The sequence below is a fragment of the Mus musculus genome, chromosome 7 (assembly GCF_000001635.26).
Source record: "Mus musculus strain C57BL/6J chromosome 7, GRCm38.p6 C57BL/6J".
Classification (NCBI taxonomy): Eukaryota; Metazoa; Chordata; class Mammalia; order Rodentia; family Muridae; genus Mus; species Mus musculus.
Genome location: NC_000073.6, coordinates 115,597,785 through 115,615,877, shown reverse-complemented (window position 1 = coordinate 115,615,877; position 18,093 = coordinate 115,597,785). Strand labels below are relative to the sequence as shown.

Here is an 18,093-nt window from a genome sequence, read left to right as displayed (position 1 = left end):
CCCATCTAACAGAGCTGAGATTGTGTTGCAGCAGCTGTAGATTTAATCTCCTACCTGTCAGTTAAAACAGGCATTTCCTGAGCCAGATAAGGACTAGCTGTAGAGGAGGGAAGTAGTCACAGCTGGACAAAGACCTATTGTTATTGGCTGATAATTTCCATGTACATTCAGCCCTTATTCTACCAAGGAAACTGCAGCCATAGTGTGGCATTGAAGAACACAACAAGGGCTTATATTTTAAACTTAAATTAAAAAGGCTAAAGAGAATGAAAGGCAGGCTTTGTGCCATTGACTTGGGAAATTTTTAGTGTACATTTAAAAAACAATTGCCCTTGGCTTTGATCATGATTCCAAATAATTGTGGACTTGATAACAAAACTCTGGTCAGTGTATGCTCATAAATTGACAGCTAAATATTTAGGAGTTCAAGTTGTAACCAAAACCATCCAATGTCAAAAACTTATATCTGCAGATTGAGTCTTTTTCCATAAGCACTGCAGCTGGAGACACTGATGGACTGGGTCCTTGTGTTAAATCAGTTCTGTAATAGCCATGTGGTCATGTCAGTGTGTGCTTCTCCTGGACTTTAGTTTTTAACAAAAATCATGATTTGCCTTTAGCTACTGGAGAAGTAGTGGGCAGGGACAGTGTAGATAAGCGATAAATAACCATCTAAATATCTTTGCTTTCTCTTTCCTGCCCCTTTGGTGAAGGGGTACAGTAGCAAGTGAGAGTCTCTTTCTTTGTTTCAGTTTTGTACTTATATAGAAATCTAAAGGCTTAAAATGACTTATATAATCTGATAGGCTTGATTGGAAATAACCTCTCTCTAAATGATTATATGGAATAATAAACACCATCTTCTATACCAGTAGTAGCTAGTGTTGGGGCACTGATAGGTCAGCCCTTGTATTTATATTGGTATGTTTAGCAATCTAAATACCCTACTTTTCAATAGTCATATGGAATTTCAATTTAAAGCAATTCCCACGAGTGAACATATGGATCTCAAAGCATAAGAACCTGAGCTCAGATCCCCAGCACCCAAAACGCCAGGGATTGCACATGCATGTCATCCTAGCTCAGGGGGGTGGAGTCTCGTGTGCTGAGGTAGCTGGATCTCTGGGTGCTTGCCAGTCAGCCAGTCTTGCCAAATTAGTGATCTCCAGGTTTGGACAGAGAACTTGTCTCAATAATGTGAAGAGTGGTATAGGAAGACACTGGAAGTTTGATTTTTGACTTCTACACGCATGCAAACACATTATGCATATATGCTCTCACACATGTGTACATACACATGAACACATGCATAGCTACACAAAAGAACAATGAAAATATGTGTATGAAAGCTTTTTCTATTCTTTTGTTGAAAAAGTTTTTTTTTTCATACAATATTTTCTGATTACAGTTTTCTCTCCCCTGGCTCCATGCAGACCTCTCCAACTCCTGTGCTACCACAAAACAAACAGAAGAAAAAGAGCCAAGGCAAAGCACAAGAAGCTTAAGTAGACACAGAGATGCACGTTTTCTCACACACATTTTTCCATGTATTAAAGCTTTCATAGCAATTACATTTTGTAAGGAGCTTTTGGTCACTGCAGCGTTCACACACTATTCCAAGGTGGGTTCAACTCCCAGCTCTGGAGTCTCCTTTTGCTGAAGCAAGGAACAGAATGGCAACAGTGGAGTCAAACTGGAGTCCATAGATGTCGCTCCCTGCAAGAAGGCACCTTTGCTTCTGTCTGTCCTTTTCCTTAGTGTTCTTGCTACACTTAGCCATCTAGTTCTTCAACATCTCATGATTAGGACAAACCTGTACACCAAGGTTCTTTTAATGATCCAGAAGTTTAGGGATGACTTTATATGGGCATATGTTTAAATCTGTGCTGTGCATTCTTTTCTTAACTTCCCATTAAGAATTGTTCTCAAAGGTAATGCAACATTGTGCTTAAGTAAAAACCAAAGCATGAAAATACAGAATGAAGAAAATCTTAAAATCCATCTCTGTCTCTCTTTCTTCTTTCCCCCTCTCTCTTTCTCCTTCTCCCTCTCTTTCTCCCTCTCTTGTTCTCTTTCTCTCTCCTTTCTCTCCCTCTTTTTTCCTCTTCCTCTTTCATTCTCTCCCCCTTATTCTCCCTCTTCCTCTCTCCCTCCCCCTCTTCCTCTCCCCCTCTACCTCTCTCTCTCTTTTTCTCCCTCCCTTTCTCCCTCCCTTTCTCTCCTTCTATTTCTCCTTCTTTCTCTCTCTCCTTTTCTTTTTCACCCCCACTGTTTTCTTTTCTAGAAATTAAGTCTTTTCTGTAGCCTTGCCTTAGAACTTCCTGTGTGAACTGGGTTGCCTTCAGACTTTTAGGCTGTCCTGTTTCTGCCTCAAAGCTACTGGAATTATAGGCATGTGCCATAGTTAGCTTGATCTGTTTGTTCTTTCCCCTCTATAGACAGAGTCTTATTATGATTAAGCCTTATCCTGTGGCAGTCCTCATGCTCCCTTCTCCTAAGCACCATCAAATATTTTCACCCCATCCAGACAAGTTCTTAGTAAGAGGTTTTGGCTCAAGCAATCATACTAAAGAGTCAGGAGTTTCATTTGCCAATGTGAGCTCTGTTCTTTCTTTATCCCACTGGCTCACCAGCATCTTTCCATTTCTCATCACCATTGGGTTCCGTTTCTTTACTTGTGATTCTGCTGTTGAGTTATTAATTGCAGTGAGTTAGTACTAATCTGCACAAAACAACACTATTGGCTGGTCATTGTACCAGCAGGGTGGCAAGAAGTGAATGACTGTTACATCTGCCTTTATACTAGAGAGCCCATTTTTATTTACCAAATATGACATTACCCTTATTACCAAAAAATGTAAAGAAATTCTTTCAACCAATATTTGAGCCAGTTTGCATTTATTAAATTCTGTCATTGGGATCTTTATTATTGACATTTTCTTATAAAAAGGTTGCAGTTACCTTTAAGTGTTTTAAATATTTATTTTCTACAAAGAAATGGAATTAAGAATTTGCATTTAGTTTCTGTCAGTAACTTTCTCCATTGCCTAAAGTTTTGGTAAGGGACATAGTAGGTAGGTGAACGTTCCTGTGGCACAGCAGGTTCCACCCAGGTTTGAAGATCTACTCATCTCAGCTGCAGCATGAAGGAGACACTAGATTCAAAGGGTGCACCTTCATCTTCAAGGGCACACATGGCTTCTCAGGAGACCACCATAAAGGAGCATGGGTCAGCCAACATCACATTCCCTCTTCCTTGTTTGAATTTGGGGATGCTCCCCTCAGCCTATTGTGATGTCTGCCACATGTTTCCTTCCGCTTGAACAGAGAAGTTATGCAAGAGTGAAATATGCCCACATCACCCCTGGTTGTGGACTACTGAGGCAGTTTCTAAATGAGTCTCCATTTCCAATTTGCATTGTGATGAGCTTAAATTAAATCTCAAGCCACCACTCTCTCTTCAAGCCCTCCCAGGGACTGTGCCTCACTCTCAGGAGGATAGCCAACTTCCTGAGCTCTTTGCTACCCTAGAGGATCTGTGTATCTAGGACTTTTTAGCCTCTCCTTTCCCCTCTCTGCTAGCTGTATTCTGGCCTCACCACCCCTGCCTGACATTATTGCTGCCTTAGGGCCTTTGTACCTACAACCCCAGAGTCACTGACTAGAGTCGCTTTCCACTCAGCTTACTTCAGTGTGTATTTTCCCACTATCTTGTCCTCTCTTGCTAATGGAGAAGCATCTGAGCATCCACTATCTTTCTTGCCTTCCACAACATCTTCCATGTGGCCCAATGACTGACTTGTTCATCAAGCTTGGGGAGGATCTAGGATTGTGTGTGTGTGTTTATACATGTATGAGAATGCATATGTGTGAGTGTGTGTATTTTGTGTGTGTATGTATGGTATATAAGAGTATGCTGACTGCATGTTTTATGTATGTGGTATGTGTATGAATGAGCGTGTGCGTGTTGTGTGTATGTGAGTGAGTGAGCATGTGTGCGTTGTGTGTGAGTGTGTGTGATATATGAGAGTGTATTGTATTTATGTATATATGTGGTATGTATGTGAACATGCTTGTGTTGTGTGTGGATGGATGTGTAGTATATAAAAGAATGTTGTGTGATTTTTTTGAGTACTTACGGTGTGTAGGTGATCCTGTGTCTATTGTGTGTGAATGTGTGAGGTATATCTTTATACAGTGTATTTTTAAGTTTGTTGTGTTATGTGAATAGATGTATATGATATATGTACATATGTGTGCATCTGTGTGTATGTATATGGTGTATGTTTAGTATGTGTTGTACAAATGTGGATTTGTGTGTGATATGGTGTATACTATGTAAGTATGCTTTGTGTATATATGTTATGAATGTATGCACATGTGTGGTGTACATGCTAAAAGTACAGTAGGAGTTGTATGTAATGTCCAGGATGACATCATAGTGAATGGGATTTTGTTGTTGTTGTTCAAAGCTTGGTGGGTATAGTAGATGACCAACTTGAAGGCCACTAGGCTTGTGGTGACAGTTACCGTTTATACCTGTCCTCAGTACCCATTTTCTGATTATCACCTGCTTGCCCTCCAACCACACACAGTGTGCAGAGTAGCATCCCACTGATATCTCCTAAGACTATCTACATGCCAGACATTGACAGCATGGAAACCTTATGTTCTCTTTACATCCTGCACAGTGTCTTTCTCAGGCCTTGCTTGAGAAAGAACAGCTTTTGTTCTCTGAATTAGTTGAAGCTTAAATTTTCTTCTAGAATATGTACTGTATAGCCAGCCCAAGATGGCATCACAAACATTTTTAAATCATGACTTGGACTATTACACTTGTGGTTCTGTTGAGAGCATATCATCCTCTTAGGCAGGGATGATGTAGTTGGTGAAGGTTCTTAGCATCATCTACAAATTATACTAAAGAAGAACTTCAACTGACTGATCAAACTAGAAAAAAATCTTGATAAAGGAATTAAATCAATTTTAATTTTTCTTATTAAAAAGCAAACCTGGAAATTAGATTCTGGCATAGCAAACTCAAGTGCACCAGGGTAAGTTGTGTCTGGAGGTTTCTCCTCTTGTTACCCTTGTATGAGGCTTGCAGATATGAGGTATTTGACTTAATCAAGCAGATAAAAGTCTTCAGCACTGCCTTGGCTTAGCTTTTAAGTCAAGTACAAGCTTTGGATACATCTGTCACAAATTCTTGAGCATCTAGTTTGTGCAAGGCCTCTTACTGAGTCTGGTGAACACAATGCTCCTACGTTTAAGGTGTTTGAACAGAACTTTAACAAGACCTGCAGTTCCAAATATAAACCTGCATTTCTAGACGAAGAATTTAATAATTGAACTCTGGTCATTGCTAGCAGAACATGCTTCTATAAAACAGTTCAGGAGTCAAACCCAGTTTGCCTTCATTACAGGTCAAAAGTTTATGAAAGGTTTATATATGGATGTAGCTGCTACAGAGACTGAAACACCACATTCTTTACAAATGGGAATGTACGTAGATGGCATTCATACAAAATATGAAAAAGAAATAATTTTCATCTTGGCAAAACACTCTGATCATTGTGTATTTAATGAGGTTTCCACTTAAGAACAACAATCATCAGTCTCTAAAAATGCTTCCTACTTCTCCAGACAGAAGACAGGATAGCATAGGACATTCATCTTCACTAGTCTTTGGAAATAGCCAAAGTAATTGACTAGCTCGGTCTTCTCTGATGGCCTGGTGACCACTAACTGTGACTATTTGCATAATAGTCAACTCTTCACTTCTGTAGTGATAACTGTTTGTATCTGATTAAAATTAAGACTGTTTTACTTCTCTTGACTTTTCCAGAAGTTGCAAAAATTGAGATTTGCTGTTCTGCTTTAACCAAACAAATGCACACATGGGGATAACAATATGCTGACTTTATGCAGATTTTACAGCACGGATCTGAATAAAATGCCCACTAATAGACCCTTGAGGAGTAATAAACACACATGAATTTTCCTTAGTCGCACTTTAAAGTGATTTTAACATACTACTAGACCTTAACAATAATATTTAATTGACAAGATTATGCATTTGTATGGATTGAAAAGGTGGTAGATATCTAATTCCAAATGAATCATAAATTTTACTTTTGCATAACATGTTTTATTAATTTCTTTATGGCCAGGATATTCTATCTCCCTCCTGGTGAGAGTTTCTTAAAACATAGTAAGGAAACTTAAGCACATTTAATTAACATTTATCATCTTTTTAAGAAAATTATCTGACTTATGTCCTCATAAATATTCTTGTTTTTTTCTGGTGTATACACCATGGAAAGATCATGGAGCAATACCTAATGGATTTTTTTTGGCCATAATTTGATTTTCTCCTGAAGCAAATTCTTCCTTGCTTGGTTGACATTATTTCAAAGCAATCTGACAGACAGGAGGACTTATATTAGGGTATAGTGAAGACTAACATAATAGTACTTTATAATGAAATGAGGCTATAGGCACTTTATATCTCTAGTAACCTAGCTACCAGCCATGCAGTGATAGAGACACAATACATGTTTTTTGAAGAGTTGAAATAAGATAGACACTGCCTCCTTCCTCAGGAAGTAATGCTCCTCCTAAGAATAACTGAGGTGGCTGTGTGTCAAGCTCTTCATTTTAGGAATAAGAAATGAGGGACAGTAAGTAAGAGATGGTAGAAAGTAAGTCTGTTAGTGTCAAATTCATGTTCTTTTCTTTGAAAAGTTCCATACTTAGAACATACATAGACAAACCAGGATTAAAGCAATAATCTTCATTATTGAGATCTGGTAGATTAAAAAGATGTCAGCCCACTTAAAATGCTAGTGGGGCTAGAGTACTCAGTGTGCAGTGAGAATGAAGAGGTGTCAAGAAGGACAAGTGTCTCCATCAGGACTGGCTTTCTCTTTGGGGTGTATCTAAAGAAGTGGTGTAGAGCTTGTGCCCATTGACAGACAGCTGCTCTGCTCTTCCTCGCAAAGTCTCCTTCTCTGCTGAATAATCAAGGAAGAAAGCAAAGAGAGCTGGGCTGGGTGGAGGGTTTGAATGATTGTCTTAAGGACAATTGAGCAAACTGATTTAATTTTGCCTACTTCAATCACTCGTGGTAATGGTGTGGGGACAAAGAAAAGCTGGGGAAAAGCTGTGTCTCTTTTATTTCTTCTGTAAATATTTCAAATGTTTCACTATGTAATGGTCTGATTAGTAAGGAGAAGTAAGTGTTGTAGCTGCTCTCTTAGATTAACTTCTTGTTGATGTGTAATATATGGAATAGTGTGCTGCTTAGCTTGTCACAGCAATCTGAGAGAGGGATCAAGTCAGTATGCAACATTTCTCCATGATCTCTGCCTCAGTTCCTACCTCCAGGTTCCTACTGAGTTCTTGTCCTGCCATCCCTCACTGAGGGACTGTGCTTGGGAGGAGTAAGCTGAATAAGCCCATTCCTCCTGGTTCCTTTCTGTCATGGTCCCTATCACAGCAACAGAAAGCAAATAGGACAAATGGTATCCATGCAATATAAAGTTAGTGCTTTTTAAAATTTGATTGCAGAAGTAGATGAGTGAAGTAAAAAATTGAGTTTTGTAAAGGATGCTTTTAAACTATAATATATTTAGTTGGTTCTACCTTTGGGGGAATCTTCTTGGCTAATTAGTAAGAATTTGGAGAATTCTAGGGGACAATGAATTATATAAAAATTCATAGCTATAATTATAAAAATTTATATTATAATTTTTTAAATTATAAAAAACAATGAACAATGATCACAAAATATCTTATCTATTATTTCCCCAAAAAGCTGAGAAGAGGAGGAGAAAGGGAAGAGAGAATAGATGAAAAGAGAGGGAAAGAAGAGAGGGCCAGAAGGAATGGGTTGATAAAATACCACCCTGTCCCCAGCAACAAACAGGAGCCAAAGATCCCTTTGCTAATGGACTACAGTATCTACCCAGTGTATATTCATTGCCTTTTGGTGGGACTCTGTGTACAAATTCTCTAGGAGATGTGTATTTCAAACCTGTTCCTGCCAGGATTTCCCTTTAATTACTTTTTAACTGCAGCCAGCTAGAGATTTGCTAGATATGTCAAGCAAATGCAGACAAGGTTATCTCAAGATGTACTTTGACATTTTCCTATCCTTTGCAGGTGTAAGCACAATGTTATCACAATGTGGAAGTTCTGGTCTTATTCTGAGTCACTGGTCAGCCATTACACAGTGTTCATTATGTTCTTATCCCTTTGTTGAGAGTAATGGGGGCAGATTAAAATGTAAATGACACTGGCCATTCAGCGGCTTTGCATGTACCTAGAAAGACATGGCAAGTGAACTGAAGAGCTTAGTAGATGAGGGCTGTGGTCAACCAAGAGGACTCTGTGTGAACTTCCTAAGAAAGGACAGAGCACAGTCACCTGGTGTCACACTTACTTAGCAGAACACTTGCCACTGAACAAGTTTCTTTTGGGGGAAAAATATATGTGGGACTGTGTTAAGCAGCCCATTTTGGTTGAATTACCTTATTAACTGCTCTTGAATCTGTTATCACCCTCCATTTACACGATTTCTTTCTTTCTTTTTTCTTGGTTTTTCGAGACAGGGTTGATCTGTATAGCCTGGCTGTCCTGGAACTCACTCTGTAGACCAGGCTGGCCTCAAACTCAGAAATCTGCCTGCCTCTGCCTCCCAAGTGCTGGGATTAAAGGCTTGAGCCACCACTGGGCAGGAGAAATGGCTCAGCGGTTAAGAGTACTGACTGCTCTTCTGGAGGTCCTGAGTTCAAATCCCAGTAACCACATAGTGGCTCACAACCATCCTCTGCTACCATTTGTGGGGCCGTGGGTGTGGGGGAAAGAGGGAAGTGGGAGAGAACCAGAGTCCCACTAGAGTTCCGGTGCTCTGGGCGGGTGGATGTGGGAGGACTGCCACATGCTCTCCACGCAGCCCCAAGTGGGTGTCTGGCTGTAGGAAGCCACGGACCCCACTGGCGAGTGGTGGACAAGAGGCAGTCCTAGGCACCAGGTTCCCAGACTCTGGCATCTCACCCTGGATACCTTGGAGGAGCTGAGACCAGAATGGGGGCCGGAGAGTGGCACTGGGCCCCAGGGCTGACGGGAGGAGAGGACAGGGGCACTAGATAATTCCCACACGGGCGAGAGTCCTTGGTTAGGTCCGTGGCTGGAGCACAGAATGGCCTTCTGGTGGGAGGTTAGACGCAGCTCGTTAAGAGAAAGCCTATCCCATCATTAAAGTGTTAAAGAATGGCGGGCCATGATGATCAGAAATAGTGTATAGTTTTAGAGCTTTATTGTAGAAAGGCAGGGGAGAAAGAGAGAAAGTAGGAGAGAGAGACCAGCCATGACCATGTGGAGAGAGGGGGCAAGGGAAAGAGAGGAGGGCTAGAGAGTAAGAAAGGTGAGGGCTTAAAGAGAGCGAGGAGGGGCCAAGCAGCCACTCTTATAGTTGCCTGGGCTATCTTACTGTTGCCAGGTAACTGTGGGGAGGAGCATACCTGCTATAGTCAGGCAACTGTGGAGATGGAGTCTTAAAAAGAGCGAGGAGGGGCCAAGCAACCCCTCTTATAGTGGGCTGGGCTATCTTACTGTTGCCAGGTAACTGTGGGGAGGAGCATACCTGCTATAGTCAGGAAACTGTGGGGGTGGAGTCTTTAAAAAAGCGAGGAGGGGCCAAGCAACCCCTCTTATAGTGGGCTGGGCTATCTTACTGTTGCCAGGTAACTGTGGGGAGGAGCATACCTGCTATAGTCAGGTAACTGTGCAGGTGGTGTCTAGCCAGAATGCCCGAAGCTTGGGACACCATCTGCATGACTGATAGTCACAGAATTATGGACAGGCACCTGATTCTGGGAACGTGGCTCGCCTTTCTGTCCCTTGTAGATTTCTCTACTGGGTCACTGGAGCAAGCCCTATTCAACCAAAATTGGCTGCTTATCACAGTCCCACAAATATACACTACCAAATGGGACCTTTTCCTTCATAATCTCCCAGAATTAATTACTCAAGTGTTACAGTTTGCTATGTACTGTTTGGCAGAGAGACAACTCCTACCTGCACTTTAAAGCTCTTCATATAAGTTTCTTGGGCCTTTTATTCATTCTCCTAGATGTTGCAGTTTTTAACCTTGGAATAATATATTATATAGGTTACTCAGCTATCCTCAGCGATGACAAGTGTGGCAGTTAGGGAAACTGATCCCTCTTCACTGTCTGTGTACTAGTTCTGCCTCTCTCTCTCAGTCTCTGCTGTCTCTCCCCAACCCCCATCTTCCTCTTTCTTTCCATCATGGTGTACACATATTGGAGATTTTCTTTCCAACATTTCAAAAGACTTTCTCCAATTAAACCATACCAGGAATTATTTTCTGGAAATAAATTATTTAAAAAACCCTGACTTGCCCAGTCTTTAACTCAAGCACAGACATTAATATGTACATGATTTTTCAATACAAATACTTATTGCATATCACTAAAAAAAGTGGAACCATCTTCATGAAAGAGAAAATGAGGCCCCCTGAGTGTCACTCTGTTTGCATATTAGCACGAAGCCAGGTCTCTGCCAAGTTGCTCTGACTGACTGCTACAGATGCTCTTTCTCAAGTATTCTGAGTCAGATCTTTAGTGCAAGTCTTCAGGGACAAACAATAGCACCTGTCCCTCGCAAGCTATCAGGCGAGACTTAGCCCATTCATGTATCTTTAATGAAGCTCGGGGGCAGATGGCAAGAAATGGCATCGTCAACAACTTAGCACAGGGAAAACAAAGGCATGAGTCTTGACACAGCAATGCTATTTCACAAATTTGGAAGGGAGCGGACCCAAGTGTTTCACATGCATCTGCTGCTGTCTTCCTTCCTGAATGATGCGTGGAACACCCCACCAATTAAAATTTCTAGGCATACAGCCTGTATGATGGAGAATGTGTTCTCTACTCTCTCTAAAGAAGGGAAATGTGTCGGTCAGGGGTTGCAGAAGTGTAGGACAGGGACACAGTAGTACTTGAGAGTCGTTTGTTCCTTCCAGCATGCACTAAGCTTGACCTGAGACGAGATCCTTCTTTCTTGTTAACTCACTAGATACCCTGCCAATTAGTGCTTTTTTTCCACAGCAGTAGAAATAATGACGTTTTCATGCTGAGATTTATTTTGGCCACATCAAGCTTTATTCTCTGCATTTATAAAGTCATTTCTTTCTCTTTATCTATAGAATAATTAAAGAATATCTCAATATATACAAGGAAAGTTACAATTTCAAGAAAGAGAAATGCCATCTAAAATCTTGATATAGCCACATGACAAGACATGTGGAGACTGGTTACTCTTTGATGGAGTGTGGGAAATTTGATTGCTTTTAGTTTTCAGTAAAATACTTTGGGAAGCTGCCGTCTTCCATATGACTACCCTTCCTCACATGCCACCAAATGGGTGAGTGGGACAGAAGTCAGGATCACATTTTTCAGAACACAGAATTTTATTTGTTTCCATAATGCTTCATCAGCCCTAGTCACTGGCACTCAGAGCAGTTACCTTAGTTCACAGCCCGCAGGAGAAGAAAATACTTTGTCTGCTCTATGGTTCTTGTATAGCCACCAAGCCCTCTTTCCCAATCTTTATTGCTTGCTTTCCCTTTCCTTCCCGTGTTCATCCAACAGTCTGTTAGTGAGCACAGGAAGAGCCTGCTGGGGAGAAGACTGTAGAAGGTGATACAAGTACCAATAGGCTTTATTAACCTTGCTAATTTTTAAGACAATATTTTCAACACACTGGGCAGCTCTGAGTAAGTGGTAGAGATACAAATGTGAGTCCCTTTGTGCTATTATGGTGTAAATTCTAGCATCTTCCCAACTGAAGGACACTGGATAAAGGCTGCCTATACTCTCACTGTATTGTTTACTACAACTGAGTGGAAATCTACAACTTTGCCTCAAAGAACTGCATTCCCAATGCCATTTAGATCTGCTTTGAAAAACCCGACTTCATGCTTAATATAGCATGACAATTTGTAGTAGAACCTTATCCCTGACAAGTACAAACTTTGATCTTGATCTGACCTTGGATCCTGTACATGCTACATTTTTATTTGATGAAGTTATTCTAGCAAGTTATTTTAGTGTTGTCCAGCTTTGGCTTTCTCATTCAGTGAGTAAGAATAAAATTGAGTGCCTCATGGGCTTGTAAGGATTAAATGAGAGAGGGTAAACACATCACCTTTTCAATGGGAGGTATAAGGGGAACAATGGAAGATATTGGCCATCATCACCTCTCTTTAACTAAAACTCAAAAAGGAAATGTCCTGTCTGCACTCAGCCTTCAGTCTAAGCAGTGGTTGTCTATGCTGGCTTTAATAGGACACTTTGCTTCACTACATCCTTGCTTTACTCATAATAAAAGAAGGACAAAGTGCTGGGGATCTAACCTGGTAGTAGAGCTCTTGCTCACATGCACAAAGGGGATTTGATTCCCATTGCTTGGAATAAGACATTAAAGGCAATTTTATTGCTTGGAGCTAAATGATTATAGCTAATGAATGTATTGTAATCAGTGATCAGAATTAGTGACAGTAAATGCCATGAACAATAAGTTCTGGATAACAATGAGAGAAAGGAGGAAACTATTTAAAATTTGACAGTGCTCCCATTATCCAAACCCTAGAACTGTCTCCAAGAATATGGTCCTGACGTGCAAATTACTATCAGCTGGAAACCTCTAGGTCCCTTGGCTAAAACTGATCTCTCTTTTTACTACTACTGAAATCACCATGTAATAACAAACAACTGTGTAGAGTTATTGGCAGTTCTGGACTCTAGGTCCAGCTGTCAGAGGCAGTGTAACCCTAGCCTTGTATCTTATATGATCACTGTTAGTCTGTTTCCTTGTGTGTACAATTTAAGAATTGGACTAAAGTGAGGATTCTCAAGGAATTGTCCCTGGCCAGCAGTACTAGCATTTCTTGGGAGCTGCTTAGAAATTTCCATGCTCCAGCTTCACCTCCAGTACAGATTCCAAGTTCATGAGGGTAGGGCAGAGCCTTGTCAGTTTTAAAAAACACTTGTTTGTGTGAATGTACATCAAAGCATCACCACTCTCCCTGAAATGTTGGTTTACATATTTGGTTCACCTCAGAGCATTGATCGGACTCAGAAGACATGCTATGGACCTGAAGAATTTGCTCTGTGAAAATGCTGCTGATGCTGTTGGTCAGACCTTATCTTGACACCTGTTACTGATGCTATTGGCCAGACCTATGTCTTGACATTTGCTGCTGATGCTGTTGTCCAGCCTAGATCTTCTCGGAGCTCTAGTCCTGGCTCTGTTAGTTAGCACTGCTGCTCTCGTGCTGTCTCTATCCCGACTTCTTGACTGAAACAGCCTCCTGGATAATAGTTACCAGTAAGGGGTTTGGTGTTTTTAACCTTGAAGAGCATGACAGAAAGGAATGACCCCAAATTCTAACTGCATATGTTAATGCAAAACACCTACAATTATGTTATTTAGCATGCAAAAACAACCCCAGGGACTGGAGAGATGGCTCAGTGGATAAAGCATGTGATGTGCAAATGTGAGAATCTGAGATAAAATTTGAAGAACTCAGGTAAAGCCAGGTGTAGTAGCATACATCTGTCATTCAGTACTCCTAGGAGGAGAAGGGAGGCAGAGACAGGAGCATCTCTGAAGCTTGCAGGTCAGCTAGCCTGGCATTTACAGTCATCAACAGCAAAGAAAGTCTTAAACAAGTTGAGCAGTGAAGGCCAACCAGTACCCAAGGTTGTCCTCTGACCTCCACAGGTACACTCCACAGACATATATGTGTTCATGCACATGAACACACAGAGTCACACTACCCACACCATATACACAATAAATAAAAACAAACACAGCCATTTTACTTAGATGAGAGTGGTAATTTCAGATGGACAATCACACTCAACTTCTCCCTGTGTTGTTTGCTCACCTGATGGAAAATTAAATTTCTAAGATGCTGATTAACAAGGGACACTAGAAGCCACCATGCTTCATCTCCAGGCAATCCCTGTAATTAGTCCCACTTCTTCCTTTTCATGTTTTTCTAGAAACTTGGTACTGGATTACACAGGCATAGCTTATCTTTACTACTTTGTGGGTTCTTCTTTCTTCCATCCTTTCCCCCCACCCTTCCAGTCCAGTAAAACTAGATAAGGGAGAGAGGGAAAAAAGGATAAAGAGGAAAGAGATCCCTGAATAAAGTCAAGGGTCAGAAAATGGGGTGATATTATCCTTGGACTACTTTCTGCTCATTAGGGACGTTGAGTTCCTTGGGGGATGTTTGATATTCACCATTAGTTTATCTAATTTCTTCTTGTTGTTTTCTTCTTTGCACATGACTACTTAACAAACCATGACCAACAAACAGCCAACAACCAACTAACAACAATACGCCATGCCCCCTGAGGCCCCAGCATGTACACACCCTCTGAAAAATGCCTAGAATCTCAAATACCACACAATCTCAGAAAATATCTGCAGCTGGAAAAATCACACCTCTGCTAGAGCACAAGGCAAATCATAGACAGCTGCCATGGACAATCTGGAGCAGCCCTGTATCCCATGTCTGAGATTAAAACAAAAATGTATTTTTATATTTCTGTGTTTTTTAAAGAAACCAAAATTTCAAAATTGTTACTATACACAGGTGAAGCACAGTGTCTGCCAAATGCTGACAAGTGTCAGCTGTCTCAACTGAATGGTCCAGTTAGCTCGCGGTTTTCTTCTCGAAGTAGAGTTATGGATAAGATCTACTGTCTTCTGTTTAACCATAATTTGATATTTTCCTGTTACCAAACATAAAAAAAAAACCAAAGAGCTAATGTTGACTACAATACAATACAAGTGTTATGTTAGGGAATGTGCTCAGGCTTGAGCTTGGTTCTCCTTTCCTCACGGTGACTGCCGGGCACCTAGTCAGTGTTTGCAAGTGTTAACTGACAGGATCAGGAGAGTTAAGTTTTTGAAGAGCACATGGCTCAGGAAGTACAGGGGACAGACACTTGGGCTTGTTCACTAATGGAGACTCTGCCAGTTTTCAGTAAATACATGAAAGGAATGACTACAGTCACACGATGTTCTTTTAAAAGTGTTTTTGTTAATTCTTCCAACACAGTGCGTTTTTATCATGTTCACGCTTGCTCTCTTCTATCCCTACTTCTCTACATCCTCTTCATGGCTTCTTTTCCTTTTTAAAAAGATAATCCATTTACTTCTATTTTATTTATATGAACATATGTATGTGTACCACATGCATGCCTGGTGCCCATTAAGGCTAGAAAAGGGCATTGGGTCCCCCTGGAACTGTAGAAACAGATCACTGTTGCAAGACATTATAATGTGGGTGCTGGGCACGAACAGTTGTCCTCCACAGGAGCAGCAAGTGCTCATAGCTGCTGAACTGTCTCTCCAACCTCCATCCACCCCATCACTTTTTAAAGACTCATTTAATACAATGTTAATGCCCATATTCTCCTGGTTGTGGGACCATCAAACAGACTATGGCCAACCTCTGGGGAGTGGTCACATCCTTTAAAATAACTTACTCCCTGTACCTCAGAAGCCATCAGCTGTCCACAGCTCCTCAGTTAGAGGTGGGAGCTCATGAGCTCCTTCCCCTGCCATGTTAGAATGTTTACATGGTTCACCTTGGGTAACAGCCATAGTTGTAGTGAATACAGTGACCCTGTCACATCCTGAAGACACTTTTTTTTCTCATCCTCTCTGATCTCTACCTCTTAGAATCTTTCTGCTCCTTCTTCCGTGATGGTCCCTGAGCTTGGTGAGGTAGAGTGATGTCAATGTTCCATTTGTGGCTCTCTGTTGACACTGTCTTCTTAATGATAGCTTTTTAGTAATCATAGAATCACAAAGTTGGAATGGCTCCATGTGTTTTATATATATATATATATATATATATATATATATATACACACATATATATATATATACATACATATATATATATACATACATATATATGTATATATATATATTCACACACACACACACACCACACACACACATGCATACACAATTTATGTAGAAGTATACAGTACCTCTAGGGAAAGGGCAGGTACTGCTCCATCTCAGAGCCACTATTGGATAAATCCATCTTTGTACAAAGCTTTCCTAAAAGCCCTTTCTCTTGAGATTTATTCTGTCCCTATAATTGTTCAGTCTCAGCACCATCTTTTATATGTGGCACATAGCATCTTATCCTTTCTCTCTCTCTTAAGCTGAGTAGCAGTGATTTCTTTAGCTGCTTCTCAAACCCCTAAGACATAGTAGCAGCTTATTTCATTGTTACATGAAAAAAGGAAGGGAGGAAGGGAGGAAGGAAGGAAGGAAGGAAGACAGACACACACAAAGAGAGAGAGAGAGAGAGAGAGAGAGAGAGAGAGAGAGAGAGAGAGAACAAACAACATGCAGACCCTCACTCTTCTGTGTTGCCTCCTCTTCAGGGTAAGGCATTTATATGGTGCTCTAGGCCCATGCTAGGACCACATTTTCTGTAGGGATGTGAAGGGATGTCCTTTGACGAGTAGTCACTCATAAAGACATTGTGTTTTGTTTTCTGGTATAGAATTTCCCACTTTCATCTTGGACATCTCACATTTGTACAGGGTCATAGCAAACTGGGGTTGAACAGCAAACCTGGTATTTTTCCTCCAGGCTAAAGGTGAGGCACGGGCACTAGAGGTTCAGCTCCAATTTAACCAGGCAAAGTTGGTTCTCTCATGTACAAAGCTTGGGCTTACCTCAGCTAAAATAGAAGAAATAGCTGCTCAAAGCTACTTTCTTTCACGCCCCACTGGCAAGGTAGTAATTGCACAAAGACCTTTTTATTATAACTTGATTTTCCTGAGAAATGAATTCAGAAAAAAAATACTGTAAAGTGTTTATTTTTTGCTTGCCCTTTATTAACCCACATCTTAGGGCATTCCCCCGAGAAAGACTGCTGGCAAATGGAACCTCTCAGACCCACACAGAAGCATTTACACAGTGTCCCTGGCTGTGAAGGGACAGAGACAGGAGAAAGTAAGCTGGTACCATTTAGACAGGGGCATCAGCTCATATATGGGATTTCATCTAAAGAAAAGATTTAGGAATTTAGAGGATGCATTTGGAGTTTGTAGAACTGCTGGAACACATTTCTATCTTAATGTTTAGTTAAGTGTATAATGTAGTCATTTTGTGTCACCGAAAGCCTTAGATCTGTCTAAACCAAAAGACTGTGCCTTTTGACGCATCTCTGTTCTGATCTTTAAATGAAGAAAGTCCCGTGGCTCCGCCTATGGACTCAGGCCTTAAAGGCCAGGACAAAGCTTCCCTGCTCTGCTCTGCTGGAACCAGGGCAGCTTGCTAGAGAAAAGAAGGGAGGTAGGAAATTAAAATGTGATTTTCAGGAGCATGATTCTGTCATAGCTCTGATTTCCTTTATATAGAGCACAAATACTGATGTAGACTGAATGTTTTTCTCTTTTGCATTTTTGTGGTCTTTGATACGTTTATTGAGGTCAAATGAAATCTGATATAGTAGGATTTATTATGAGTTGCTCAGTGGATACAACTCCATAATTACTGAGCTACATGGCAGTGCATAAAGCTGACAAGCAATTTATATGTTACAGCGAGGTGTGTATGGCAAAGGATATTAGTTTAATTGGGCGCCAAGATATAGTAGCCTTAAATCTGAAGCGCTGTGTGTTTAATATAATGCAGTGAGGCTTTGGAAGAAGCTCATGGATGAGGGAGACACACAGCTTCTGGAATATATAACAATTAGACATTACTTTCTGGCCACGGATGCTAAATACTGTTTTCACAGTGAAGCTTAGAATGTAGTGCAGGGGAAAGGGCAGAACCTCTCACCTACAGGGTGAGAGGAAAGCAGAGCATTTAGTTTTCCTGCTCTTTCTTTCACAAAAGAAGTCTAGAAAAACAAGTCAAGAGAGAAGAAGGCCACTGACCACCTTGAGATGAAAGCAGGGATGTGGTCAGTCTCTGGTAAGACGGTGGTCTGCTCACGGCAGGCAGCTA

General features: G+C 40.9%; 1 protein-coding gene across 51 annotated transcripts in view; it reads left to right on the top strand.

The window, feature by feature from the left end:
• Sox6 (SRY (sex determining region Y)-box 6) overlaps positions 1–18,093 on the top strand; it is a 569,905-nt gene that overhangs the window by 424,899 nt on the left and 126,913 nt on the right. Inside the window, exon 1 of one of the 51 annotated variants that reach the window (XM_006507514.4) lies at positions 17,331–18,060. The exons of the other annotated variants lie outside the window; for them this stretch is intronic. The gene's annotated coding sequence lies outside the window, so the exon portion shown is untranslated. Of the gene's footprint in view, positions 1–17,330; positions 18,061–18,093 lie in introns of those variants that run through there. 51 annotated transcript variants of the gene reach the window in all.